At 43.9% G+C, this 23,445-nt stretch overlaps 1 pseudogene; it reads right to left on the minus strand.

Annotated features, from left to right (window-relative positions):
• Window positions 1–18,470: 18,470 nt before the first annotated feature.
• On the minus strand, window positions 18,471–21,563 carry LOC140605378 (ubiquitin-associated and SH3 domain-containing protein B pseudogene; annotated as a pseudogene).
• Window positions 21,564–23,445: the final 1,882 nt, after the last annotated feature.

Below are 23,445 nucleotides of genomic sequence, written 5' to 3' on the forward strand. Positions count from 1 at the left end.
CAAGCGTCTAGGGCTGACACCGTGCTTCATAGTGAGAGCCTGACTCCTTCCCCTCTATGACTGAGAACAAGGTAAAGAGCCTCTCCCGACACTTTCTGTAGGACGCACACGCACACGCACACGCACACACGCACGTGTAACTGGTGCAATCACGCGGGCTCCTTTCCTGCCGTCCATCTCGTCCCGCTGTCATGCGCCAAGCTCGTGTGGGCAGAGGCTGGGCGGGGTGCACACGACAGCCCCGAACGGTCCTGCGCGACTCCCTGAGAATCTATGATTACTTTCCGAGCAGGCGTCATAGGCAAAAGTATGTAAATATTTCACATTTAAGGCGTTTTGGTGACAGCGGATTACTAACCTAATAGTAAAGACTCGGGCACACCCGTCAAGCTCTTTATTTTCCTCATTTCCTTTCATTCCCACGTGATGCTTTGGGCTTGCTCTTGAGAACTTCCAAGGGCAAGGACCTCTACTTCCCAGCGTGTGGATGAGAAGAACACCGTAGGGATGTGACATTTGTCTCTATGACACGATTCAGTACGTATCCCACTTAGGTCGCAAGTGACAGCCAATAGAAGAGTGCTCTATCATCTCTAGATGCGTTCTCTGCCCTTTTCTCCCTCATTGTCCTGGCGCACCCTATGGGGAGAGACAAACGGCGTCTGCAGGCCGCCGCACCTGGGCAGACGCCCTTGGCAGCGTTGCCTCGCTACTTAGAGCAGCTTGTCCTCGGAGGGCTCCGGGGCAGCCGCGCGTGCAAGGCAAGGACGGACTCGCTGCAGGACACGTCTGTGCATTCGGAGGGATCCAACGCACACCAGGACACCACGTGCCGAGCCGACCAACATCCAAGTCTTGGAGGTCTGGTAAAAGTAGAACACACGGCCTGCCTCTAAAATCATTTCGCAGACACACAGCAAAATCCCATTTCTCTGTGTAACAACTTCTGGTGGGCGACGGCCAGCGATTTATCGCACCCAAGGAGGCGGGACTCGGAAACTAATCATTGTCTCTGGTTTTCGTTTATTTGGAAATCGTGAGAGGTTAATAGAAATCCCCAGGCTGTTCGGAATGCCTGGTAGCTCCAGAGGCTTTATTTGGTGTAACAGCGATTTCCTACGTTGCTTTGCACGTAGCATTAGTCTGAGTAATAACATTTCCGTTCATAACGGATCCCGGTCGCAATGTTTTCCAGCGTGATAGTGTAGGGAGAACATTTAGCAGTAATTTAGGTGATGTGAGGGACAGTTACGTAGTTAATCACGGCGCGCTTCAACAGCGGAGAAACGCTGACAACTCCAATCGTGGCTCACCTAATAATGTTACTTGGAGAAATTGTCTACACCACGGATGTTATCATTCTTACATCTTTATGAGAAAAACCAGCTTGCATTTTGCATATGCAGAAATTTATTTCCCCCAGCCGAATATATTACCATAAAATAATAAATTTTCTCAAATTGTAATTGAGATATTTTGTTGACCTCCAAATCAAAGCGAAGGAACGGACGACAAATACAAAGAGGCGGATGCAAAAGAGATGGCTTGCATTTCGTTTGTAATGTAAGGAAGTGAAGTTATTTTAATTAGAAATAAAACGACTTCCTAAGTCTGTGTCTAGCGGACAGTTGGTAGCAAGTTGGTCTTGTCGCAGGCCGTCATTTGTGATTCTCAGGTCGCATTTGAAGGCTCTGCTTTGTACTTGCTGATATTTAACACGAGGCAGAGGAGCGTAGATAGTAGCATTTCGGGCTTCCAAGTGAAATTAATGGGGTTTGGCCCCTGGGCACCTCAGTTCTGTTGTGTGGGAGCTGTTGGGCCCTTGTGTCCGTGGTTCTGCGGTGGTGGGTGGTGATGGTGGTGATGCACAGCCCCACAGGGGTGATGCACAGCCCCGCAGGGTTCTCAGCCTCGGGGATGGCACATGCATGCACCGCACATGGTACCGCCGCTGTCGGAATCGGGACCAGCAACCGACGAAACCACATGCAAGGTGATCTGCATCACCCGCCGAGCACCTGCTCGCGAGCAGGACACGCGCCTTGCACGCACCCCTGTGCGAAGTACGTTTGGAGCACGCCAGGGCTCCCGCCTGGAGGTAAGGAAGATCCACCTGTGCCATGGCTGCTGCCCTTCTGTCCACCCTCCTCCCCACAACCTCCCATGTGTATTTTATTTGTGGGGACTAATTGTCAGGCCTGAGATATCAAGGCACCTTCAACTCAGATGGCTTGAGCTCCAGCAGGTTCACTGGTATTAGCAGATAATAATTAAAAATGCCTGAAGGCAGTAAAGCATTACGGTCTCCTCCCTGTGGCTACGTTCCTACCACGAGAGGCTTCTTTTTATTATTCTGAAAACCACACTGTTATCCTAATTGTCGTTGTACAAGTGACCACGAGTGGGTATCCCAGAGGTTCAGAATTCTGACTCTCCGTGACATCTGAAATAACACGTCCCAGAACAGAGGCGCCAGCCATCACGTGGAGAGACATCACTGCACTTTGTTAGCCAAGTTTTTATTTATATTCTCAACCGAGACGATGATGATGTAAATTTTGTGATGCTACAGGAATCGCTTTTGTCATTAAAACATAAAAATTTGTGAGCAGTCATTAATGACACTAGCACCACTACTAGCCAGTTAAATGCCGCCTGACTTCGTAAAGCTCCTTATTCTCTGATGACTTCGGGCCCCTTCTCACAGCTTCCATCCCACAGACACCAGGAATCCAAGGAGCGCCTCAGAAATTACAGTTACTGGCTCACTCTACTACCTTGTACACCACCTTTGCCTTTTATTTGTGACAAGGAACTTCTTCCACAAAGTCAGCTTCAGAATTACGCAGGTCCCCAGCCCTTGCTCTGTCCTCCGCAGCACTGTGCCCTGACCCTCGAAGAACACCATTTATCTGGATCAAGATTGACCGTGTCTGTATAGGTCTTTCCTGGTACCCCATGGAGTATTTATAGATATGGGTAACCTCTCAGTGTGAGGGCCTAGAAAGTTATTCAGCACATTCAATGCTGGGCTTCTTTCAATTGGCTTGAACTTATATTCCCAATAGAGGAATTACCATGTCAATAAGAATATTAAATTAACTGGAATACTAAATGGTGCTTAAAGAAGCCAGGGATTAGGCAGTGATTAAAACCAGAGACAGAAATATATAGAGACAGAAATTCTGTTTAAATTCAGTGGGCCTCATTTATCCAGAAAGATCCAGTTTTTCCATTTTTCTAGAAGACTTTGTTTATTTATGAGAGACAGAGAGATGGGCGGAGACACAGGCAGAGGGAGAAGCAGGCTCCGTGCAGGGAGCCCAATATGAGACTTGATCCCAGGACCCCGGGATCATGCCCTGAGCCAAAGGCTGACGCTCAACCACTGAGCCACCCAAGCATCCTGGTTTTTTCATTTTTATAACCCCTTCATCTCTTCCTTCCAGAAGCTAATGTGACTATAATGCAGATGCAGAAGATTTCTGTAGAGAAATATTTTGACTTAGAAGTAATACAGCTTTCAAATAAACTCAAGAATTCAGTAAGCATGTGTTTAGGTAAAACTGATAAACTAATGCCAGTTATCTCATCTGGTTGTTACAAAAGCTGCCAAATACTTCTGAATTAGAGAATACTGTCAGCTGAGTTAGAAGAGTAGCGTAACTTTGTAGAAAAAATGGTGCTGCATCTCATGACTGTTTCCTCCCATTCTTCATGTGCCCGATGCACCACATGCAAAGACACTTTGGCACTCTCAGCTTTAGAATGAACGATGCACAAATGAGTTGCAATAAAATAAAGAAGGAAAATCATCGATCACTGGAGGCTTGTCCTTTGCCTAACGTCTTGCTGCGTAACAGATTCTGCTTGAATTGCTAAATCATTTGTGTCTCATCTGTTTATGACGAATATAACAAAAAAATGAGATTTTCATAAATGCAGTCATCCGAAAATGCCAAGTCAAATGTGTAAAAGGCTTAGTAAGCCATGGTGTAACTTAGAAATAAACTTCTTTAAAACAAGCTCTGGTTAAATTTGCCATTTTATATTGACAGTTGTCGGAAAGAAATGACATTGAAAAAGTAAACCAGATTGCTCACTTATACATAAGGAGATTTTAACAATGTATATCTAGCCAGAGCAAAATTTAGTTTTTAGTGTTTCAGTTGGCAAATGTATAACTAGATGAAGGCATTTAACACTCTGTGGAAATATATATCTTTGACATTTGGGGGAAATAATGTTCTATGTTGAATCTATTTCAAAAAGCAAAAGAAATACCACAATATTGGTTCCCTACTCCTTTGGTTTCTAAGTATTCATGTGCCCCTTCCTTCTACTACCATTTTTTTTCCTAAGAAAATAAATGGCAACCACAAGTCTTCTTTAAATAATATGTACTTGGGCCAGATGATAACAGCACATGCTGCCATTTATATTCATTTTATGAATACAGGTGAGAAGTGAAAACACCAAAACCAGCAGTTCACAAAGTGAACTTGGATTTTCTCGTATCAGTCGTGATTTGAAAGGACAAGCAAAGAAATAAAACATGTCATTGAAAATGTTTACTATTAATAACCAATATTGTGAAGACACAACAACTTAAAAAAAAAAAAAAAGAACAACTTGAAGGAGTTCCCAAGAGTTTTAATGTGTATGAAAACTATCAGCTGGCTGATACTTGATTGATTTGAAATTCCCGAACTTGTGGAATCACGAGGATAGGTGCAGCCGAGGTAGCTGTAGGGAGAGAGAGTGGTTCAGGTCTATGCAACACTCCGATATGGTTGGCGCGGCCAGAGGCACCGAGGACCTGTGGTGGGATTCATCTTCGGCCACTGCCACTAGCTGGTGAGTCTCCATCCCCTGAGGGCTGCTCCTTGGAAGCCCATCCCCTCAGGATTCTGGTTTAGCTTCTTTTCCCCAACCTTTATGATCCAAAACTCCTTCATTTCCCCACGTAATTACTGACATCCTTTCACTGGGAATCCTTCCTGGTAAGGACCAGAACAGAAGCAACTTGAATCAATAATTTGCAATATTTCAAAAGTGAGTCGCTAAGAAGGCAATTTTTTTCTGTAGTTCCTTAACATCTTACCTCCTCCTCCTAGGTAGTGAAGTGTAAATTGATTGCAAACTGAAATGTATATCTGACCAGAGGTTTAAAAATTGGATGTGGAATATTTTATATTGCTATACATTGACATACTTGTTTTTGAAAACAAGGGCATAGTCCTATGCACCCTCTATGTATACAGAGGACTGCTAATTTGTTCATTAAGGTAGGCAATAAATATATAGTGAATATGAAGTATGCACCAGACACAGATATGTGAGCGGAAGGCTATTGGGGGTGCTTCTGCTATACTGTAACTCAAGTACAGCTGGCCTCAAGGAGATACTTTGAGGACGTGGCCAGTTTCCCATCAAGCCTTTTAGGACGCAGCTTGGGACTGAATCCAAATCCAAAAAAGCTGACAGGCTGGAGGTTGTGGCTGGCTCGTTACTCTAAGTGCAGAATGAAGACAGATGGCTACATCGGGAAAGGTGGGCACTGCCATGGATCACAACTGATCCACTTAGGAGGGAGGCATGTGCATTAGTCAGGATTTACCAGAGAAAAGAACCGATATAGAGAGAGATCATAGGAGATTAATTATAGGAATTAGCTTATGTGATTGTAAAGGCCAAGAGGGCCTACCATCTGCCCTCTGTAAGTTCAAGGACCAGGAAGGTTGGTGGCGTAATCCCAAAGGCCCCAAGAACCAGAGCACCAGGGTCCAAGCACAGGGGCACATTCACGTCACTGCTACAAAGAGAGTGAAAATTCGTCCTCCCTCCACCTTTCTGTACTATCCAGGCCCTCAATGGACTGGATGATGCCCACAGTGGAGAGGATGGGTCTTCTTTACTCAATCCATCTATTCAAATGCTAACTTTTCCAGGAACACCCAGAAATGACATTTTTACCGGCTACCTGGGCTTCCGTGAGACCAGTCAAGTTGACACATAAACTTAAACTTTATAATCCCTTTGCGTCAACATAAAATAGCCTCTTGCCTATGGTCTATAAATTTCAAATTCAAATCCAAATCCTCCAAAGACAGAGAGAAGATGTAAATTCTACTCATTCTAAAAACATTAAGGAAAAGAAACAGGGTAAACACACACAGAAAATAGGAGGAACAAAATAAGAAAAACCAATAAATTCAACAAAAGTTAGGATCATTAAAACCAAAGAAAGATCGTTCTTCAACTATGCAATAAAGTGTTGTTATTGCTCATTAAAACAGTAAACACCTCCCTGTAAAGGGTTCAGGTGACCACACCTGGGCTGGCGTCTGGGTCACAACTTCATGAGAGTTCTGGAACCAGAACCATCCAACTAAGTCGTTTCTGGATTTCAGAACCAGGAAACTGCAAAGTGATAAATGTAAGTGGCTTTAACACATTGATTTTTAATACAAAAATATGTGAGTAATAAGAAGGGGAAGGGAACAGTAAAATAAGATACCTATATACAGGCGAGATTCAAATATATAGATAGACGCGTATGGAATACAGGAGTCATGTGAGGATTGACAAGAAAGAACAAAATGCCATTTTTTGAAACACATACATGATGGCCTATGTGGAATGCTTAATAGTTTTAACAGGCAAAAATCAGGAAAAAAATGTTGCATAGTCATTTTTTTGATACATAATTAAAATGAAAAGTAAATGACACGTCAACATGTCATCGACGGAATTTATAATCTTCAATGGTAGTGTAAATAGAAAAAGATATCATTTACAAAAGAAGGAAAGTCTGATACCTATAAATTACACATAATGGGAAACCTACATGGTTCCTATAGAATTACAGACACATCATTGAAAGACGTCCGCGTATAGTTAATAAAAGGTGTGGAGTTCAGGGGTGTAGAGGAAGGCTCGATTTCAGAGAAGTGGCAGTGCTTCTGAAATTGATTTATAGACTAAATTCAATTATAGTCAGGAACCATGGAGAGATAACATAAATCTGAGTCTATTCCTGAATTTATAGGGAGAAACAAAAGGCCGATGATACCCATACAATTCTGAAAATAATATGGTAGGGGAGCTTGTTCAACCAGAGAGGATTTCTTGAATATGACATAGCATGGAAATAGCCAAACAGAAAAGGAGGATAGAATTATTTCTACTGAATTTTTAAATGTCTGAACAGTGGGACAAAGTGAAAATACGAGCCACATTGTGGAAGATATAACTTCCATGTACTTCACTGATAATGGCCTAGGATCCAGCCTACTAAAGAATTCACACAGACCCAAAGACCAACAAACAAGACTCACAATGTGATAGAAAAAGAATGTCAAGGGACTTGAAAAGGACGTTCAAAAAGTAAATTATACTCCCGGAACATGACATCATCCCAACCCGATTAATATGCAGGAAGAGCAAACTCGAAGTGAAAGTATATACACAGTGCAACGGCCAAGAAATCACAAATAAAAACAAAAGATTTGCTAATTGTGAATATCTGTCTATCTATCTATCTATCTATCTATCTATCTATCTATCTATCTATCTAAATATTAGCAAGGAGAACTCATCTACCCATTCAGATCAAGCCAGATCCTGTAACAGATGCTTCGACTAGTATTTGTAAACATCTGCTCTACCTGAAGACGCTCTCCGGCACGTCACCCTCTTCCCAGTACATACGCCGGAGAGATGTATGCGCTCATGCCTGGAGAGACATTTGAATGAATGTCATCGACAGGAGACCAAATCAATAATGGCGCATTGTTCACATAACTGGGCCTAACATGTAGGACTTGCAGGGACTAAATACCACACGGAAGTTGCAGAAGAAAAGCAAGTGGTGGAAGCGTCCTAGATCCTAGAAGCACCGTTCAGGCCGTGAAAACACCACCTCGGACCGGGTGGTTCAACCACAGACATTCACTTCTCACGGCTGCGCAGGCTGGGGCACAAGGTCAAGGGGCCGGCCAGCTCCGAGTCGGGGAGGGCCTTCCCGGAGGGCAGACGGCCCTCTTCTCCTTCTGTCCTCGCGGGGTACACAGAGGGCCCTACCCGTTCTATGAAGGACACTAATCCCAACACAGGGGCTCCCCGCCTTGACCTTCTCTAAACCTGATTATTTCCCAAATGCTCCACCTCCAAACATCAGCTCACTACTGGGTAGGGCTTCAACACACGGATTTGGGGGGCGCACAGACATTCAGTCCGTAGCAAGAAGGCTACACCAATGTGTCACTCACTGAATACTCTCAGACCAGTCGTGCACGTATTATGTCTGTGTGCGTAGGGAGATGATTTTAGAACACTCGTGGGAGGTCAAACAGGAAGAAAATAGACCGGATATTGGACAAACATACAGACATAGCTGTTGTGTTTATTTTTAAAAAGAATCTGGAACATACGGGTTCCTGGGCGGCTCAGCTGTTGAGCGTCTGCCTTCGGCCCAGGGCGTGATCCTGGGGTCTGGAGATCGAGTGCCACGTCGGGCATCTCCCTCTGCCTGTGTCTCTGCCTCTCTCTCTCTCTGTGTCCCTCATGAATAAATAAATGAATAAATAATCTTTAAAGAAACCTAGAACATGGTTGGTAAAGTAATAACATTTGTCCAAATATGAGAAGTAACTCTACGGCCATTTTTTTTTATACTACTACTTACCTTCTTTGTGTGTCTAAAATATTTCAAAATATGAGAGAAATTCTGCACGAGTGGGCATCCTGGAAACCCGAGGGGTCCTGCACAATGTGTCACACGTGGCCTGTCTTTGGGTTGGAGGATCGTGTAGAACAGGGTGCCAGGGCCCAGGCTGCACCGTTGCTTCCTTGGCCTGCAGCCACCAGAGCTGGAAAACCGTAAGTCCTGATGAGGGCACAAAGGTCCAGGGTGGCACAGGGTGGGCCTCAGAGCCTGCCTCGGGTCCAAAGGGCAGTAGGTGCGCCCGGCCAGCCCACCGCGGGCCCCCGGGACAGTCACTTTTGTGAGCTCGGGATCCTCGGTCCAGGGGCCCTTCCTTGCGTGGTAGGACAGGTCGTGAGCTCACTCTCAAATTCCAGGGGAGCGAAGTGTGTTATGTAGGTGCTGTCACCAAAAATGGGGTGTTTCCCTCCTACCATCCCCAGGGCCCCAGGTCGCCGGTATTCCACGTCTTAATTCACATGTGCAGTCCTCACGCGATGCACGTTGAAAGTCTGGTTTTACGGTTACGCATCAAGTAATAAACTGAAACTACCTCCAGTTATGTCGTATGCAGGCTGAACAAGCCTGGGATGATTTTTTGTTTGTTTGTTTTGTTTTTTAAAGACAAGAGGTAAACCCAGGAGTCACTGATGAAAACAAAGCAACAAGGAGCAGTAAACGCCCCGTTTCCTATTTATGGGATAACAGAGTCTTCACACTATTTGACGCAGCAACGGCCCCTTCCTGGGTGGAGGAACCGTGAGTCTGAGGGCCAAGAATGAAGGGAGATTATTGCGTCGTAACATGGGGCCTGGGAACCACGACGCCCCAATGTCTTGTGTTGGCGACCCTCCTGTTCTCCTCCAGCCCCTGTGGTGGGAGCGCACCTCCCTCTCGCCCTGCCCGGGGGCCTGGGCCATGTTCAGACGGGATCCGGTGCAAATCCCGGGATCCTTATTTTATGTTAAATTAGCACATAAAAGCCCCATGAGCAGAGACACCCTGTTGGCTTGAAGGATTGTGTCACTGAGGATCAGCAAAGTGAGGGCTGGGTGGTGGGGAAGGCCCCTTCAGTCGCCGCCCAACCAAGTCTCGTATTTTGTACGAAGGCCTTGTAAAGTGATTTAACAGAGAGCAAGATGCTGGCCCCCTAAACACGGCTGCGGAATACTTGGGAGATTTTTAACTAATTATCTTACTCCAATAAACAGTGAAAAGAGGCACTGAAATTTTATGTGTTCAGAAAAGGGACTAAAATGAGTGATGAAAAGACGGTAAATAAAAACGTATACGAAGCGTTGAAGTAATATCTTCTCAAGCAAGAGTGACGGTGAGGTAATCTGATTATAAACACAGATGTCTGGAAATTTCATTACACAGCTTGCTGATTAGGGAGCGCTACATCTGGCCTTGAGGCAAGCACTTGGGCTGATAAAGCTATTCCACTTGGAATACTTTATTTTTCATTATATGCTCAATAATAATGTGATTAAAAAACAAAATTGCATTCAGATCGTTCTGTGGCTGTTCATGTTCTCCATCCCACGGGGAGAGCGGGAATCGTGTGCCACCCCTGCGTTAAGGATTTCATCGGGCGCTGAGACTCACCTAAGACATTGAATTTGTGCCTACAATAAACGAAATTATTTTTGACAGATTTATCATAAAAAAAAGGTTTAATATGCACAAGGTCCTGCGAAAGTAGCATCTTGCGGCCCGCTACAGATCCTGCTGACGATGGTCACACTCCACACAGTGGCGGGGACTGACGGGATATTTAACCCGCTAGCGACAGTGGGAAACTCAGAGCTGGTTTTTCAGATGCGTCCAGCGGTGAGAAATCGTGGACGTATCTCCGTCCCACACGCGAGTCCCCAGCACCCCTATCACCTGGGGAGGAGTGGACATCCATCCCGCATCTTGATGAGCGCGGCCCACGTCAGCATTACAGACACACGCAAACAATGTAGGAAAATATGCAGATAAAGCAAGACCTTACCCACGATGCCACCGCGGGGAGAACTGTGCCAGCGTCGCTCCCAGGACGGGAACCAGAGCAACAGAGGGACGGACAGACAGCGAGGGAGACACAAGACCATCCTCTACACGGGGTGTTTCTAGGATCAAATCCAATTTGCTTGGGTTCATTACAAGAAAAGTAGAAAGAGTTCAACAAAAGACTGACATTAAGATACGTGTGTCTTTGTTTCAAGGTGCGCCTCGCTAAAGACAGAGGAGCAACACCAAGCTTCTAAGAATGCCAAGAGGGCTGGGATCATTACGAACCACGAGTGTCCGTCTCCCGGTTATGCGTGGCCCCCTGCTGTAAGGACAGAGATTGAACGTGCTTCCGAGTGCGTGACTCTCCGCTCAGTACTGCTTACTGCCCGGCCATGTGCAATAGCTTCTCTAACCTCCTCGTAATCCCACACGCGTGTCTGATGCTGATATTCACGGAGAAATGCTCCACTCTTCCTCGCTCATAACCTCTACGTTCTCGGGCCCTTCATTCGCGTCCCTTGGACGTGGTGGGTAGTAGCTATGGGCGTTTCCTTCGGCCAAGGCTTGCGTGTGCTTGGGGCCTGCTATTCTTCATTGCTTGCTGGTCACTCCTGCCTCCTTGGGCTCCTACACATGTGTGGGGCAGTTTTGTTACCCTCAGAATCCCTTACTACCCCGTTCCTTGATTGGAGGCGTGTTTCTTGATCCTATTCATCGTAGTTTCACGATTAGGCCTCATGGCATTTCAGATCTTATACGACGACGCTTCCAGTTTGCTGTATCATTGTCAAGAGCGGGAACGAATTCTCCAGATGCCATGTTCCCACCTTCTGATGTGTGTTGTGTGAGGAAGTGTTGACTCAACGGCCTGGGTTGGGCAAACCCTGCATATTCCTCAGCCAGTTTGCACCCCAGCCCTTGCACAGCCTCTGGGCCCTGAGCCTCAGGGATATTGTGTGGGGTAGAGCATTTCTGCAAGGCTGAGGCCTCGAGCTCATACCCGTCTGCTGAGGTAGTTCATGCTGAGGACGTGATCGGCGGCCAATACCTGCTGTCCTGCTGGGGCTGCAGAGCGTCCATCCCTGAGGTCGCAGAGGTCACTAAGGCCACAGAGGTGCTACAGGCCTACACCATGGGCTCCCCAGGAAGACCCCTGGACACCCAGGCCAGAGCAAGCATCCCTGTTGGCAACACTTGAAACGTGTCACCTCTCATCGCAGGGAAGATTGTGTCCCATGCAATTCCACCGAGAGAGGCTCTGTGATCTGGGGTGTCCGCCCCCAGAGCCCTGAGAAGTAAATACCTGCTGTCCACGAGCCCCCCAGTCTATAATATTCACTTACAACAGCCCAACCAGACCAGGATATAGTCTTTTGCTCATCTATCACTAGGAGGAAATGCACCTTGAATTTCCAAAACCCCAGACCCTCTAGTCATCTATCTCAGAGCGTTCATGACTATATCGACCCTTTAAAATTCATTTTACTGGGATGCCCGGGTGGCTCCGTGGTTGAGTGTCTGCCTCTGGCTCAGGGCGTGACCCCGGGGTCCTGGGATCGAGTCCTGCAGGGAGCCTGCCTCTCCCTCTGCCTGTGTCTCTGCCTCTCTCTCTGTGTCTCTCATGAATATATAAATAATAAAAAAATAAAATAAAATTCATTTTACTAAGAGATGAAAAAGACACATTCCTAGCTCCGTGAAAAACTTAGAACAGAAAGTCGTTTCCAAGTTTCTATTAGCACGTGTACCTGACTGCACTTACGCTGAGTGAGGAAGGAAAGGGCTGACCTGGCCGTCCCCTGGAGGCCGGAGAGGCACCGGACGTCAGCGCGGGCACCGGGTGGGGACCCACAGCCCTGGGTGAGGGGCGCTGCGTGTGGCCGAGGCTGCCACGCTGGTCTTGCAGAGACACCCACAAGAGAAAGATCACCTTGCCTAATTTGAGAATCCCGTACACGATCTCTGCATTTCTCCGAGCTGAGGCAATCTATTGAATTTTTTAGATGACTGAATCTTTCAGGCTGAGTTTTAGAAAATTTAGAACATAAGTAATGTGAACTTTATTATTTTGAATTTTTTATAACCTCTTAAATTGATTTGAGTTCAGTTTTTTTGTGTTGTTGCTGTTGTTTTACTTTTTAAGAAATTAATTTTGGGTTTTATCATTCTTGCCACTTTTTGTAGGGGGATCCTTTCTATTTTCTTCTTTTGTAAGTACGCGTCGTGTACCTGTAAGGTCTACCATGAGAGGACAGCCAGGTGCACCCGGACGCCGTGACCTGACTACCACGCCACGCTCTTGAGCGATCCCTTCACACGTCACCGTTTCCCAGTGTGGTGAGGGCACCCGGAATCTGCTCCCAGCATCCTCCCGGCAGACGACCCGGTGTCATCAGCTGCGGCCTCTCGCCTGACGTCAGAGCGCTCCCTTAGTGGTCCTGCAGAACGGCTGCCTTCTGCCCTGTGGCCGCAGCCCCCTCAGCCCTGGCTGGTCCCTGGGGCCAAGCCTGGAGCCTGTCCGCAGGGGTGACCTCGCACTGGGATGGGCCCGGCCCTGAGTCTGAGGGGTGTCCTGGTGCACAGGAGGGTCAGGGATACAGTCTGAGCCCCAGGTGAGCAGACGCTGTGTCCACAGGGGCCAGCCCGGAGTCCGGGTCTGTGGGGGCCGGCCTGGCCCAGGGAGGGGCTGCAGCTGTGTGAGCAGGTGCCTGGGCCGGGGACGCCGGCCTAGCCCTGGTGTGGGCCGTGGGGGAGACATGGGGCCTCTTCAGTTGGGCCAGAGTGATGCGCTGGGGGCGGTGGCTGTCCCTCCTCCTCCTCCTCCAGAGCCCCTTTGCCCAAATCTGCATCCACCATGTGCTGGGATCTCTGCCCTGGTCGTGGAATGATGAGGAGAGTCCTGGTCATCGGAGGATTGTCTGGGCGCTGAGGGTGAGAGGTTTAACTAGCTCCTGAGTCCTGCTGACCCCACCCTCTGTCCCTGGGGCCGGGGGCTGGCCACACAGCACCTGCCTGTGGTCCTCAGCTCTCCTCGCAGCCTCCCTTATAAACCCCAAGTCACAAGTGAACATTTGGGGTTCCGGCCCACAGAATGGTCTTGGAGAAGGAAGAACTGGGGAACAATCCTCCAATGACCCCAGGGACTCCCCTCATCATCCTGCTGGCTCATCCGACTCCTCCCGGCACTCCGTGTCTAAACCCGACCTGTGGGCTTAGTACCTGACCTCAGCGACTGCTCCTCTCCCTTGCTTCTCCCAAGCCGGGGGATTGTGTCCTACTTACTGCCCAGAGGGATGTGTCCTTCGCCTGCTGCTTTGTCTCAGAATCCCCATATTTCCCGTCCTCTTGCACAGATTCCATCAGCGCACCTTCAGGAACCTTCCCCCAGTCTTCATGCCAGAGCTTCCATCTCGAGGTGGATTTCCTCCCCAGGATTCGTATTGTACTCGGATTTGACTGCAGCCATGGAAGAAAGCACGATTCTCATTTTCTTTATTTTCTGCTTCTATTATTCTCTGCGCGAGCTCTTCTCTGCTCTCCGTAGACTCCACAGAAGGCTTGTCCACATTGCTCAGTAAAGAACGAGCTGCCGCTGCTGGCTCCCGTGCCCTCCAGCTCCCCCAGCGAGCCTCGGGGCCGCACTGTACCACCCTCTGGCATCCCCAGAGCACTTTCCTGTTTGCGTTTGCTCAGAAAGTCCATTCTTTGTCTTTCTTTCCGGAACCTGGCAGCGAACCCTTGCCACCTGCTTTGTTAGTTGTAGGGAGGTTTTGGAGGATATGCTCCCTATCACCATGGAAGAAAACAAAACAAAACAAAAAACAGCCACCACCTCTATACAATTTCCAGTTTTTCTCTACCTATAAAATACATTTACTTTCTACACATTGGAATCATTGACTTTGGGGAGGAAAGGTCTACAGTATAAGAAAGATAAATGAAATGACTTCCAAGAAAGAGCGAGACCTTGTCTCTGATCAGTGGATGTAAGGGATAGTTCATTTTATGGATGACTTCTTTTTTTTTTTAATAATAAATTTATTTTTTATTGGTGTTCAATTTGCCAACATACAGAATAACACCCCCCCGTGACGGAGAACGGAACACACGAACTCAAAATGTGCCAGCTTGGCATGTGGGTCATTTGGGGTTGAAGACAATCATGATGGCCTAAGAGACTCACGAAGAGGTGCTTCTTTTCTTTTTGCTTTACTTCCCCTTAAAAATCTACCTTGGGGGTCTGTGCCAGGAAGATAGCTATCGCCAGAGAAAATATATCAGAAAGACTGAGTTGTCTGGCATGTGCACTTGCCCAAGACTTGCTCTTGCCATTTACCTGTGAATTGTCTTCCTCCCTTTTGAAGCCTCGGGCCCCGAGCTCCTTCTCCTTAGCTCAGGATGGCATATGTGCCCCAACTGCCTGACTCTCTGGGGCCCCATGCTTTTGGGCCTCCCTTGTACATACGACATTAAATTTGCTTTTCCCCCTCCTGTTAACTTGCCTTGCATCAATTTATTTATTAGACCATCCAGAGAAGCTAAGAGGGAAGAAGGGAAACTTTTTCCCCTATAGCAGACGGCATACTGCTATTTTTCTTAGTTACAGTGTCATAATATTTAAGACACATCATTCCTTTTTTCGGCTACTAATCTTAATTAATAACTAATTTAAACTGCTAGTAGGTCACCAGTATTTTCTGTGAAGCCTATTTCTTTCTCTTTTTTCTTTTAAAGGGTATTTTATTTTAAGTAGGCTCCATATGCAGAGTGGGGCTGGAATCAGAACCCTGAGATCAAGAGTCACATGCTCCACTGACTGAACCAGCCAGAGGCCTCGAGGCCTATTTCTTTATTTTTCTAGTTATGGTATGGTAATCTTCACAAATCCAATTTCTGAGGTTTTTTTATTTCCTTAAAAACTTTAAATCTCCTTACTGATTTTCTATCTACTAATTCTGTCAATTACTGAGTGAGAGAAGACTGTTTGCATTCTCAAAAGAAAAAAATTACTGTGTTTGTCTATTCAGTTTTATTAATTTTTGCCACATGTGTTTAAGAGCCCTGTTGTTAGGTGCGTACACATTTAGGACTGTGTTACTGTCTTGGAGAACTGACCTGGCCCCTCTGTCCATTATCTTCATCCCTCATAAAATTTCTTGTTTGTTACTAATGAAGCTTGTCAAGCTTTACTTTGACAATTTTTTGCCTGTATTATCTTCTTTTATCTATTTATTTAAATTCATCTATGTCTTTATATTAGTGTAGACAGTTTGGTTTGATCTTCTTTTCTATCCAGTCAGTTTAGCCTCTGTCTTTTCATTGGGGTATTTGAAAGGTTCGCATTTAATGTGATTTTTGACATATTTCTGTGCATCTGTATGCTTTCTCTATTGTTTTAATCTGTAACCCTTTCTCTTCCTTTTCTATATTTTTAAAATTATTTTATCTTTCTTATAGAATTAGTATTTATGCTTTTATCAAAGGAATGTTAGTGCATTTTTCTAGTTTTTTTTTTTTTTTTTAATGACAGATATGCCCTATTGATATGCACTCAGAGAGGAGTAGCTAGCTAACACCAGAAGGGGCAGGTGCTTATGTGTGTGTATGTTGGGGGATTAGTGGGGAGAAGAGGAATGACATTTACATAATGGCAACTAAAAGCCAGATGTTTTACCTCCATTTACCCTTCAACTCTGAAAATAGTGTCATCACTATTTTCAAATGGTTTTACCCTTCTTCAGATGCTCATGATTTTGATGACACTATATATATTCTGAATCGAATGTCTCTGAAGCTGATTTGACATTCTCAGATAAAATATATTTATTAATATATATTCTTATAATATATTCTAATGTATTCCTCACCCCCTAACCCACACTGATTTGAAATATTATGGGAAAAGCTTACCACAAATTTAACATCATATCACTTGTTTTAAATATGGCACTCAAGCTTTCTAGAGTGCTAATGACATTTAAAATACTGTCATTTTTAAACAGTTTTAAAATTTCAACTGTTTTTTAAAAAATGTTCTCTTGGCAAACTTCTAATGTTTGCTAGTTTCCAATTAAAGGAAATGCTAAATAACAATCCAGAATTCATTTTGAGCATATGTTCAGGTGAAATGAAAGATGGGCTTTTTAAATGATATAATTAAAAATGTGTAAATATCAATGTTCTTTAAAATGTAATTATTATTTTTAAAAGCATTGTAAAAAAATGAAAGTGATGATTATCTAAGATGATAATAAGAGCTTTCTCAAGGTTGACTTATTGCTATAAAGAGATATATATGTATATATTATGTATCTGTATACATATATCTCCTATCAGGATTACTTTCTTAGATATCCTGGAGCCCTGAAAGACTATACCCATATTAAAGTGAATACTCGTGGTATCTACATCCAGGAAAAGAGTTTGTTTTTTAAATGGTGACCAGGGAAAAATCTTAAGTGATCATACTATTCAAACTTGGCACTGTCTTCTCCAATTTATCCACCTAAAGCCTATTGGCAGAGAAGGTTCTTAAATCACTACATTCCTCGGGGAAGCAATAATTGAGTTCTGCACAACAAATATGTCACCTAACAAATGTCTCCATGCCTGAAATAAGTGTAGACATATGCCAGGTACAATGGTAAACACAATGGATGCTTTATTTTATTTCTATAGGTGAACATTTTAGCAGACCCCCCGAACACTAAAATGATTGCCTACACTCCCATTTCTAAAAAATAATAATAATAATAATAATAATAATAATAATAATAATAATTGTGGGTTTATCTGAGATTTCATTTTCAGAAGTGGAAAACAAATATAGAAGAAAAAGATATTTTTTTCCTACCTTGGCCAGAAGCTCACATTGCTCCATCGGTGGTTTTGGGTAGGTATTTGAAATGAAAAGTCATGGGCTATCACAGGAGGAAATTTCTGCTTATATTGGTTACTTGTTCCAAATTCTGCCTTAAGAAATATGAACTTAACTTCTTCCTATAACAATTGTGAATATCCTTCTCAGAACGTTTTACCAACACCTGAGTGGATTTTTGATAGTTTATTCTATTAACCAATAATAATAATAGTTACATTATTTTTTATGTGTGGATTATGCATTTTTGATCAATCTACAAACACTTCTCTTTATTCCCAGCACAGTCTGGTCTAATGGAAAAAGTAAAGGACTAGGAATGGGACGACAGTAAAGCAGATTCCACAGCCTGTGGCATGCAGAAAATGACCAATACAGGTTAATTGTTGTTGCCATCACTGATATGTGGGGCCAATAAATGCATGACTTTGGGCAAACTGCTTGAATTCTCTCATATATTAAAGTGGCCTGTCTACATTCTGGGGTTGCAACAATAGTATATGAGATGAAAGAGGATTAAAAATGCCTTGAGAAATGAAAATTGACAATCTAAAATAAGACATTATCATTACCCCCAACAAGCTTCTGGACTTGCCTCCTCATTAGCTGGTGCATGATCCTGGAATGCAAAGTGGTTTTATCATTTACTGCAAGAGGTAAAATCAAGTCAGGAAAGCCCACTCTATGTACAGAGGATATAATCCACACTAACTCTAAATATAAGGCAATACTGGCTTCCTCCACTTGTGGTTTTCAAATCGTAGCTTGACTTCCACCAATATGGACAACTGCCCACGGGCTATGTCTGGTGCCTCATCTCCTTAGTTAGCCTCACCTGATGTAGAAAAGTACTCCCACATTGGCTCCGGGAAGGTGCTCAGAGAGTTACCTGTAGGTTGGATCAATACTCTGGTTGGCGGTAGCTAACTCTGATGGAGGTATTCACATAGATAATGTGTCCCCAGTGACCCATTTTGTCCACTCAAATAAACCAAGTCTGTACAGATCTTCAGGTGATTTTCTTATTTTAAACCTTTCAAGATGTTGTGCAATCTAAACACAGTGCAGGGATGGGGAGAAGTAGTCATGGTCAATAATGGTTTACTCTGTAATAAGGCTCCACTCACTAGTCTTGCTTGTAAACATCCAAATATGGTGATTGGAACCTCTTTCCCATAATCCCAGAAACACCACTCCACTGATGTAAGCTCTGAGGCATGTTCAGATTGGTGAGTAGGTAGCAGCCTTTGGCATCAAAGCACTGGGATAGCTAGTACTTCCCAAACACAACACCCATCCTCTCACCATGCCAACACACAGGCATGACCAGGGTGTCTACCAGCCTTCAGAGGCTTCCTGGGCTGGCAGATGATCATCGGGGGAGCTGTCTCCCCCAGGCCCTGGTCCTCCTACTGTCACTTCCCCAACACACCATCACCAGATGACAGAGCATTGGAAGATGCTGTTTAAGATGGAGTAAGAATAATAAGTTATCCAGATGCTGCCTTCATCAGCTTTGGCAGTGGACTTCTCAGGCAGGAGTCCAGAGCAGCCACTGGCTGAGGAGGTGCCATAGATCAAGCCTCACTGATGCTGGTCTTCTCTATCGGGACCAGCTCCAGCTTGCCATCATGTGTGATGTAGGCCTAGCAGACCTGTAATGTCTCATGGGTAGCAAACCAGGTATCTCCCAAGAACCTAATGGGCACCCAGTTGCAGCCTAGTTTAACCTCAGTGTTTGGGCTAGTTTCTCCAGCATAGGTCAGCGGTAGCTTGGAAGCAGTAAACCAGAAGCTACGTGAAGCTCTTTCTTATAAGATTCCATGTATACATTGGTTTTGGACTCAACCTCCACAGCATCAGTGGCAAAGTCCTTGAGGACATCTGTGCTGTCTTCCTTCACCAAGAGGTCAGTGAAGTTGGAGGAGGTCAATGGGACTGAGAACTTGCATTTCCAGAGACTGATGGTGGTTTGCAGGGCTTCCTGCAGCGCATCTACCTCACTGTCCTCACACAATAACTGGCAGAAGGTGATGTGGGGGGAAGATGCTGTGTGCTTTGTTCTTCTTGTAGCTCTGCTTTGACTGTTGCCCAAACCAGGAGAGCTTGTGTGCTGAGGGGCTGGTGGGTTGGAGGTAAAGGATGTATTGAGGTCATCCAGAAAGGAGTCACCAGTGTGGGAGAACCACCAATCCCATGGCTTTTGAACACTTCTTCCTCCTGCAGATGCCAAGGCTTTTTGTCATCTATAACTCTGGTCAGGGCCCAAACCAAGGAAGGGACAATACTCTCAATGTTAAACCATCCACCCAGCACTTAATTTAAAGCCTTTGAGAAACTGGGTCTCAACCCAGATCTATAAAGAATTGACTTCTGGGTCTACTACCTAGTCAGCAGTGACTGATATATTCCTTACCATGGAGCAGGGCTGCTCCATGGGCGATCATGGTTGCCCTAGCTTCTTCACCTGGTCTCTAGACTCCCACTTTCATGACTATATTACAACTTTAGAAGCTCTTTTCAAAATTATAATAAATGAAAAATTAAACCACTGAATGCTTAAACACTACAGTTAAAAAAGAGACAGTTAACCTTTCTCCTCAATCCCTACCTTATGGAGAAGGAAGGATAATCTCACTTAAAAAAGGAAGCATACAACTTACACCAAGTTATTGATATGGAAATTCTCAAACCATGAAAAGAATCCCTATTGTTTTACATAGTTAATATTGGGACCAAAGAAGCAAAATGTGATATGGTTAGTACCGGGGTCTAATTTGGGGTCTGCTGTGGAAGACCTTAGGAATGCTGAATATATTGTTGAGCTTTTCTGACTTTTTTTTTTATTTTAAAATGAGAATATTGGGAGTGATGGGGTGAGACCCTTCCACACTGAGTCCTTCATATAAATCAATGACAAAATCTGGGCTGATTATGAGTAGCCACTTGGGGGTATAGGAGAATGAATAGAATCAGGGAGATGGATGGGGAGTCCATACATAGAAAAGAGAGGACAAGATAAGTTCCGTTTTAAGGGCATGTGGCTCTGAGCTAAGTTGACATTGTTATGAGTTGGCAAGAGAACTGGTAGGAAATGTATAGTGATCTTTCTGTCAAAAAAGCCCCAGAGAACTGATACTGGAGAATCTGTGGGTGCTGGGGGGAGCTTTGAAGTCCCATGGGTAAAAGATACAGGGTGAGGATGCCCATATCACTGACTCATCACAGGAAAGTGCATGTGTGAAAGAGACAAGCGCAGCCCAACTAAAGACAAAAAATCTAAATTGGGACTGGAGCTGCCATCCAGCGTTTCAGCCCAAGTCAAGCCAGGGTCATTACTTGTTAAAACAAAAGACAGTGTGCAGAAGAGAACAAATAGCTTGAGGACAGATCAAATAAGGAGATAGAAATTTTCCAATGTAAGCAATAGAAAAGAAAAGGGTTTAAATATATATAAATGTAACACTGGCGACCTGTTAGTTCATATGAAGTGGTTCAGTATTATATATAAATGTAGATGGAATTACTAGGCAGAAGAGAAAATGGATGAGAAAGTCTTTGGAAGAAATAATAGCCAAAATTTTCCTTAGTTTGATGAAAGATGGGAATCCACAAATAAAATAGCCTCTAGAGTAGATGTAGTTTTTCTTCTGCCAAAAATCGAGGTTGCAAACTATACCCAAACACCATAAACAAACCAGAAATCACATTTATTCCAACCTGGGCTTCATCCCTGGGAAGGTAAATGGACAATGCACCCTGCTCTGGGGGTACAGCCCTCTGAGAGTCCAACAAGAAGCCCGAGTAAACTGCTTCTTGGCAGATTCCAAACTCACCTTTATGTTCTCCTATCTCCATGAATCTGTCAACAACCCTGCACATCCTCTCAGCCACTCTGCTGCGACTTTCTGAAATGATATATCTTAGGGCCTGAATGGCCTTGAATGCTGAACTCATCTCTTTGGGCTTCCAGGACATGACTCCACAAAGCTCCACTCTCAAGGACTTTCCAGATGCCCTTCTTTACATATTTCTTCCATCCTTTCTTTTATATCTTCCATAATTTTAAATGCACTAATTCATGATAGCTTTCAATTTCACTATTATCTAATATGCTAAATGTCACAATTTTCCTTCAGACAGATTCATTTCTTTTGTTCCAGAAGAGTTGTTGTCAGGACGGAGATTGGCTTGGGTACCATTAGGTGTTCATTTGGGTCCTGAATAGAGGTCTAGATTTGATCCTTATTTCTGTGACCCTCCAGAAGAGTACACGGACCTTAGAAATATTTACCATCTTTTACCTTCTAAACAAACACATTTATATAACACTATCTGAAAAAAAAGTATCCTTATTTTTGCTCCTATTATAATTTTTTTATATTTGTGTTTATTTAAGCAGTGACTAATTATATTTCCTAATATTTAATATGCTTATTCATGAATTAGTATTTTTTTTTAGTTTCTGATGTAGTTTTCAATAATTCATCAGTTGCGTATAACACCCAATGCTCATCACATCACATGCCCTTCCTAATGCCCATCACCCATCACGAATTAGTAATTTTAAAATCATTTTCCCCTTAGTAGGTAACACGCTCCGGTGCAGCTTCATTCTTGAATTGTTCTTTCAGAAATTATAAATTGTCTCTTGCAGTTTTGTCTGAAATTTTCACATTATTTTTGGTTTTGAATAATGATGTATTGGATTATAGTGGGAAATTATATTCCACTAATATACTGGAGATATAATAAATTGTTAAATGGCTTACCAACACATCGCCTCCTCTGTTGTTTATGTGAAACTTTTGTCAATTAATATCTGTGCCAGTTAGCTACTCTGTCTTCTTCACTGGTTATCTTAGAACTTCTTCACCTCCCAACCTGCCCAGGCTTGTGTGTCATTTAATTTTAACGTGTCTGGAGATGGGTTTTTATTTATTTCTCTTGCTTGAAACATACAGCGTTCCATGTTGTCATTACTTCATTTATGCTATCTCTCATTTGTCCTCTCTATTGTTTGTTTATCTTGAAGTGTCATTGCATCTTAAGATCCTGATGCTTTTGGCTCATGTCTCCTTCAACATTTTACCAGGAGGCCTAAGAGTCACCTTGCAAATTTACTGATCTTGTTTTAAGTACCCTTTCCCTAAAAACCACTAGGGAATCCCTCTTTTGTTTCTGTTAAACATTTGTTTTTTAGTACACCCCCCCCTGAATCGTATTTCTAGATCTTGAAGTAAGAGAGTTTAATTTTTCTTATTCTAGCTACTTCTGAAATTAGAAACTAGAAATTATTTTGTTTTTCACTAAAAGGAAAAAAGGATGGCAAAGATGTAGATGCTTGGGGCGTCTGAGTCTTCTTTGAAAAGTAAGTACTATTATTCATCAGAATTAGATAGTTGGATAAATGGAATGATTGTTAAGTTGACAGCTATATTATTGGGTTGTTGGATACATGGCATGAGGACTGAATTGGACACATTAGACAGAATGTTCAACATGAAAAATTTTAGTAAGATGGAAAAAGAGGCATTTTGCAAGGAAAAATGGGCAGATGTTCCATTACCACGGGCTGGGGTTTATAATTGGTTTATGCATGATGGGTTAGCCAATGGCGCTGTAACAAAAACGACCCTGAAATCCAAGTGTTAGTGATGTAAATAACGGATTATCCCATGACAAGTTTTATTCAGGTAAGACGGTTCCTGAGTTATTGTCCTTTACATGGTTAATAAGATGCAAGTTCTTTCTACATATCATCCTAGTGTCTTGCACACATTGCCCCTAAGGTCTCCAAAAGAGAGAGAAACTGAAGAACATATTTTCTATTTTTTATAAAGCCCAAGGCCAGAAAGTG

This window comes from Canis lupus, chromosome 15 (genome assembly GCF_048164855.1).
Source record: "Canis lupus baileyi chromosome 15, mCanLup2.hap1, whole genome shotgun sequence".
In the NCBI taxonomy this organism is placed as follows: Eukaryota; Metazoa; Chordata; class Mammalia; order Carnivora; family Canidae; genus Canis; species Canis lupus.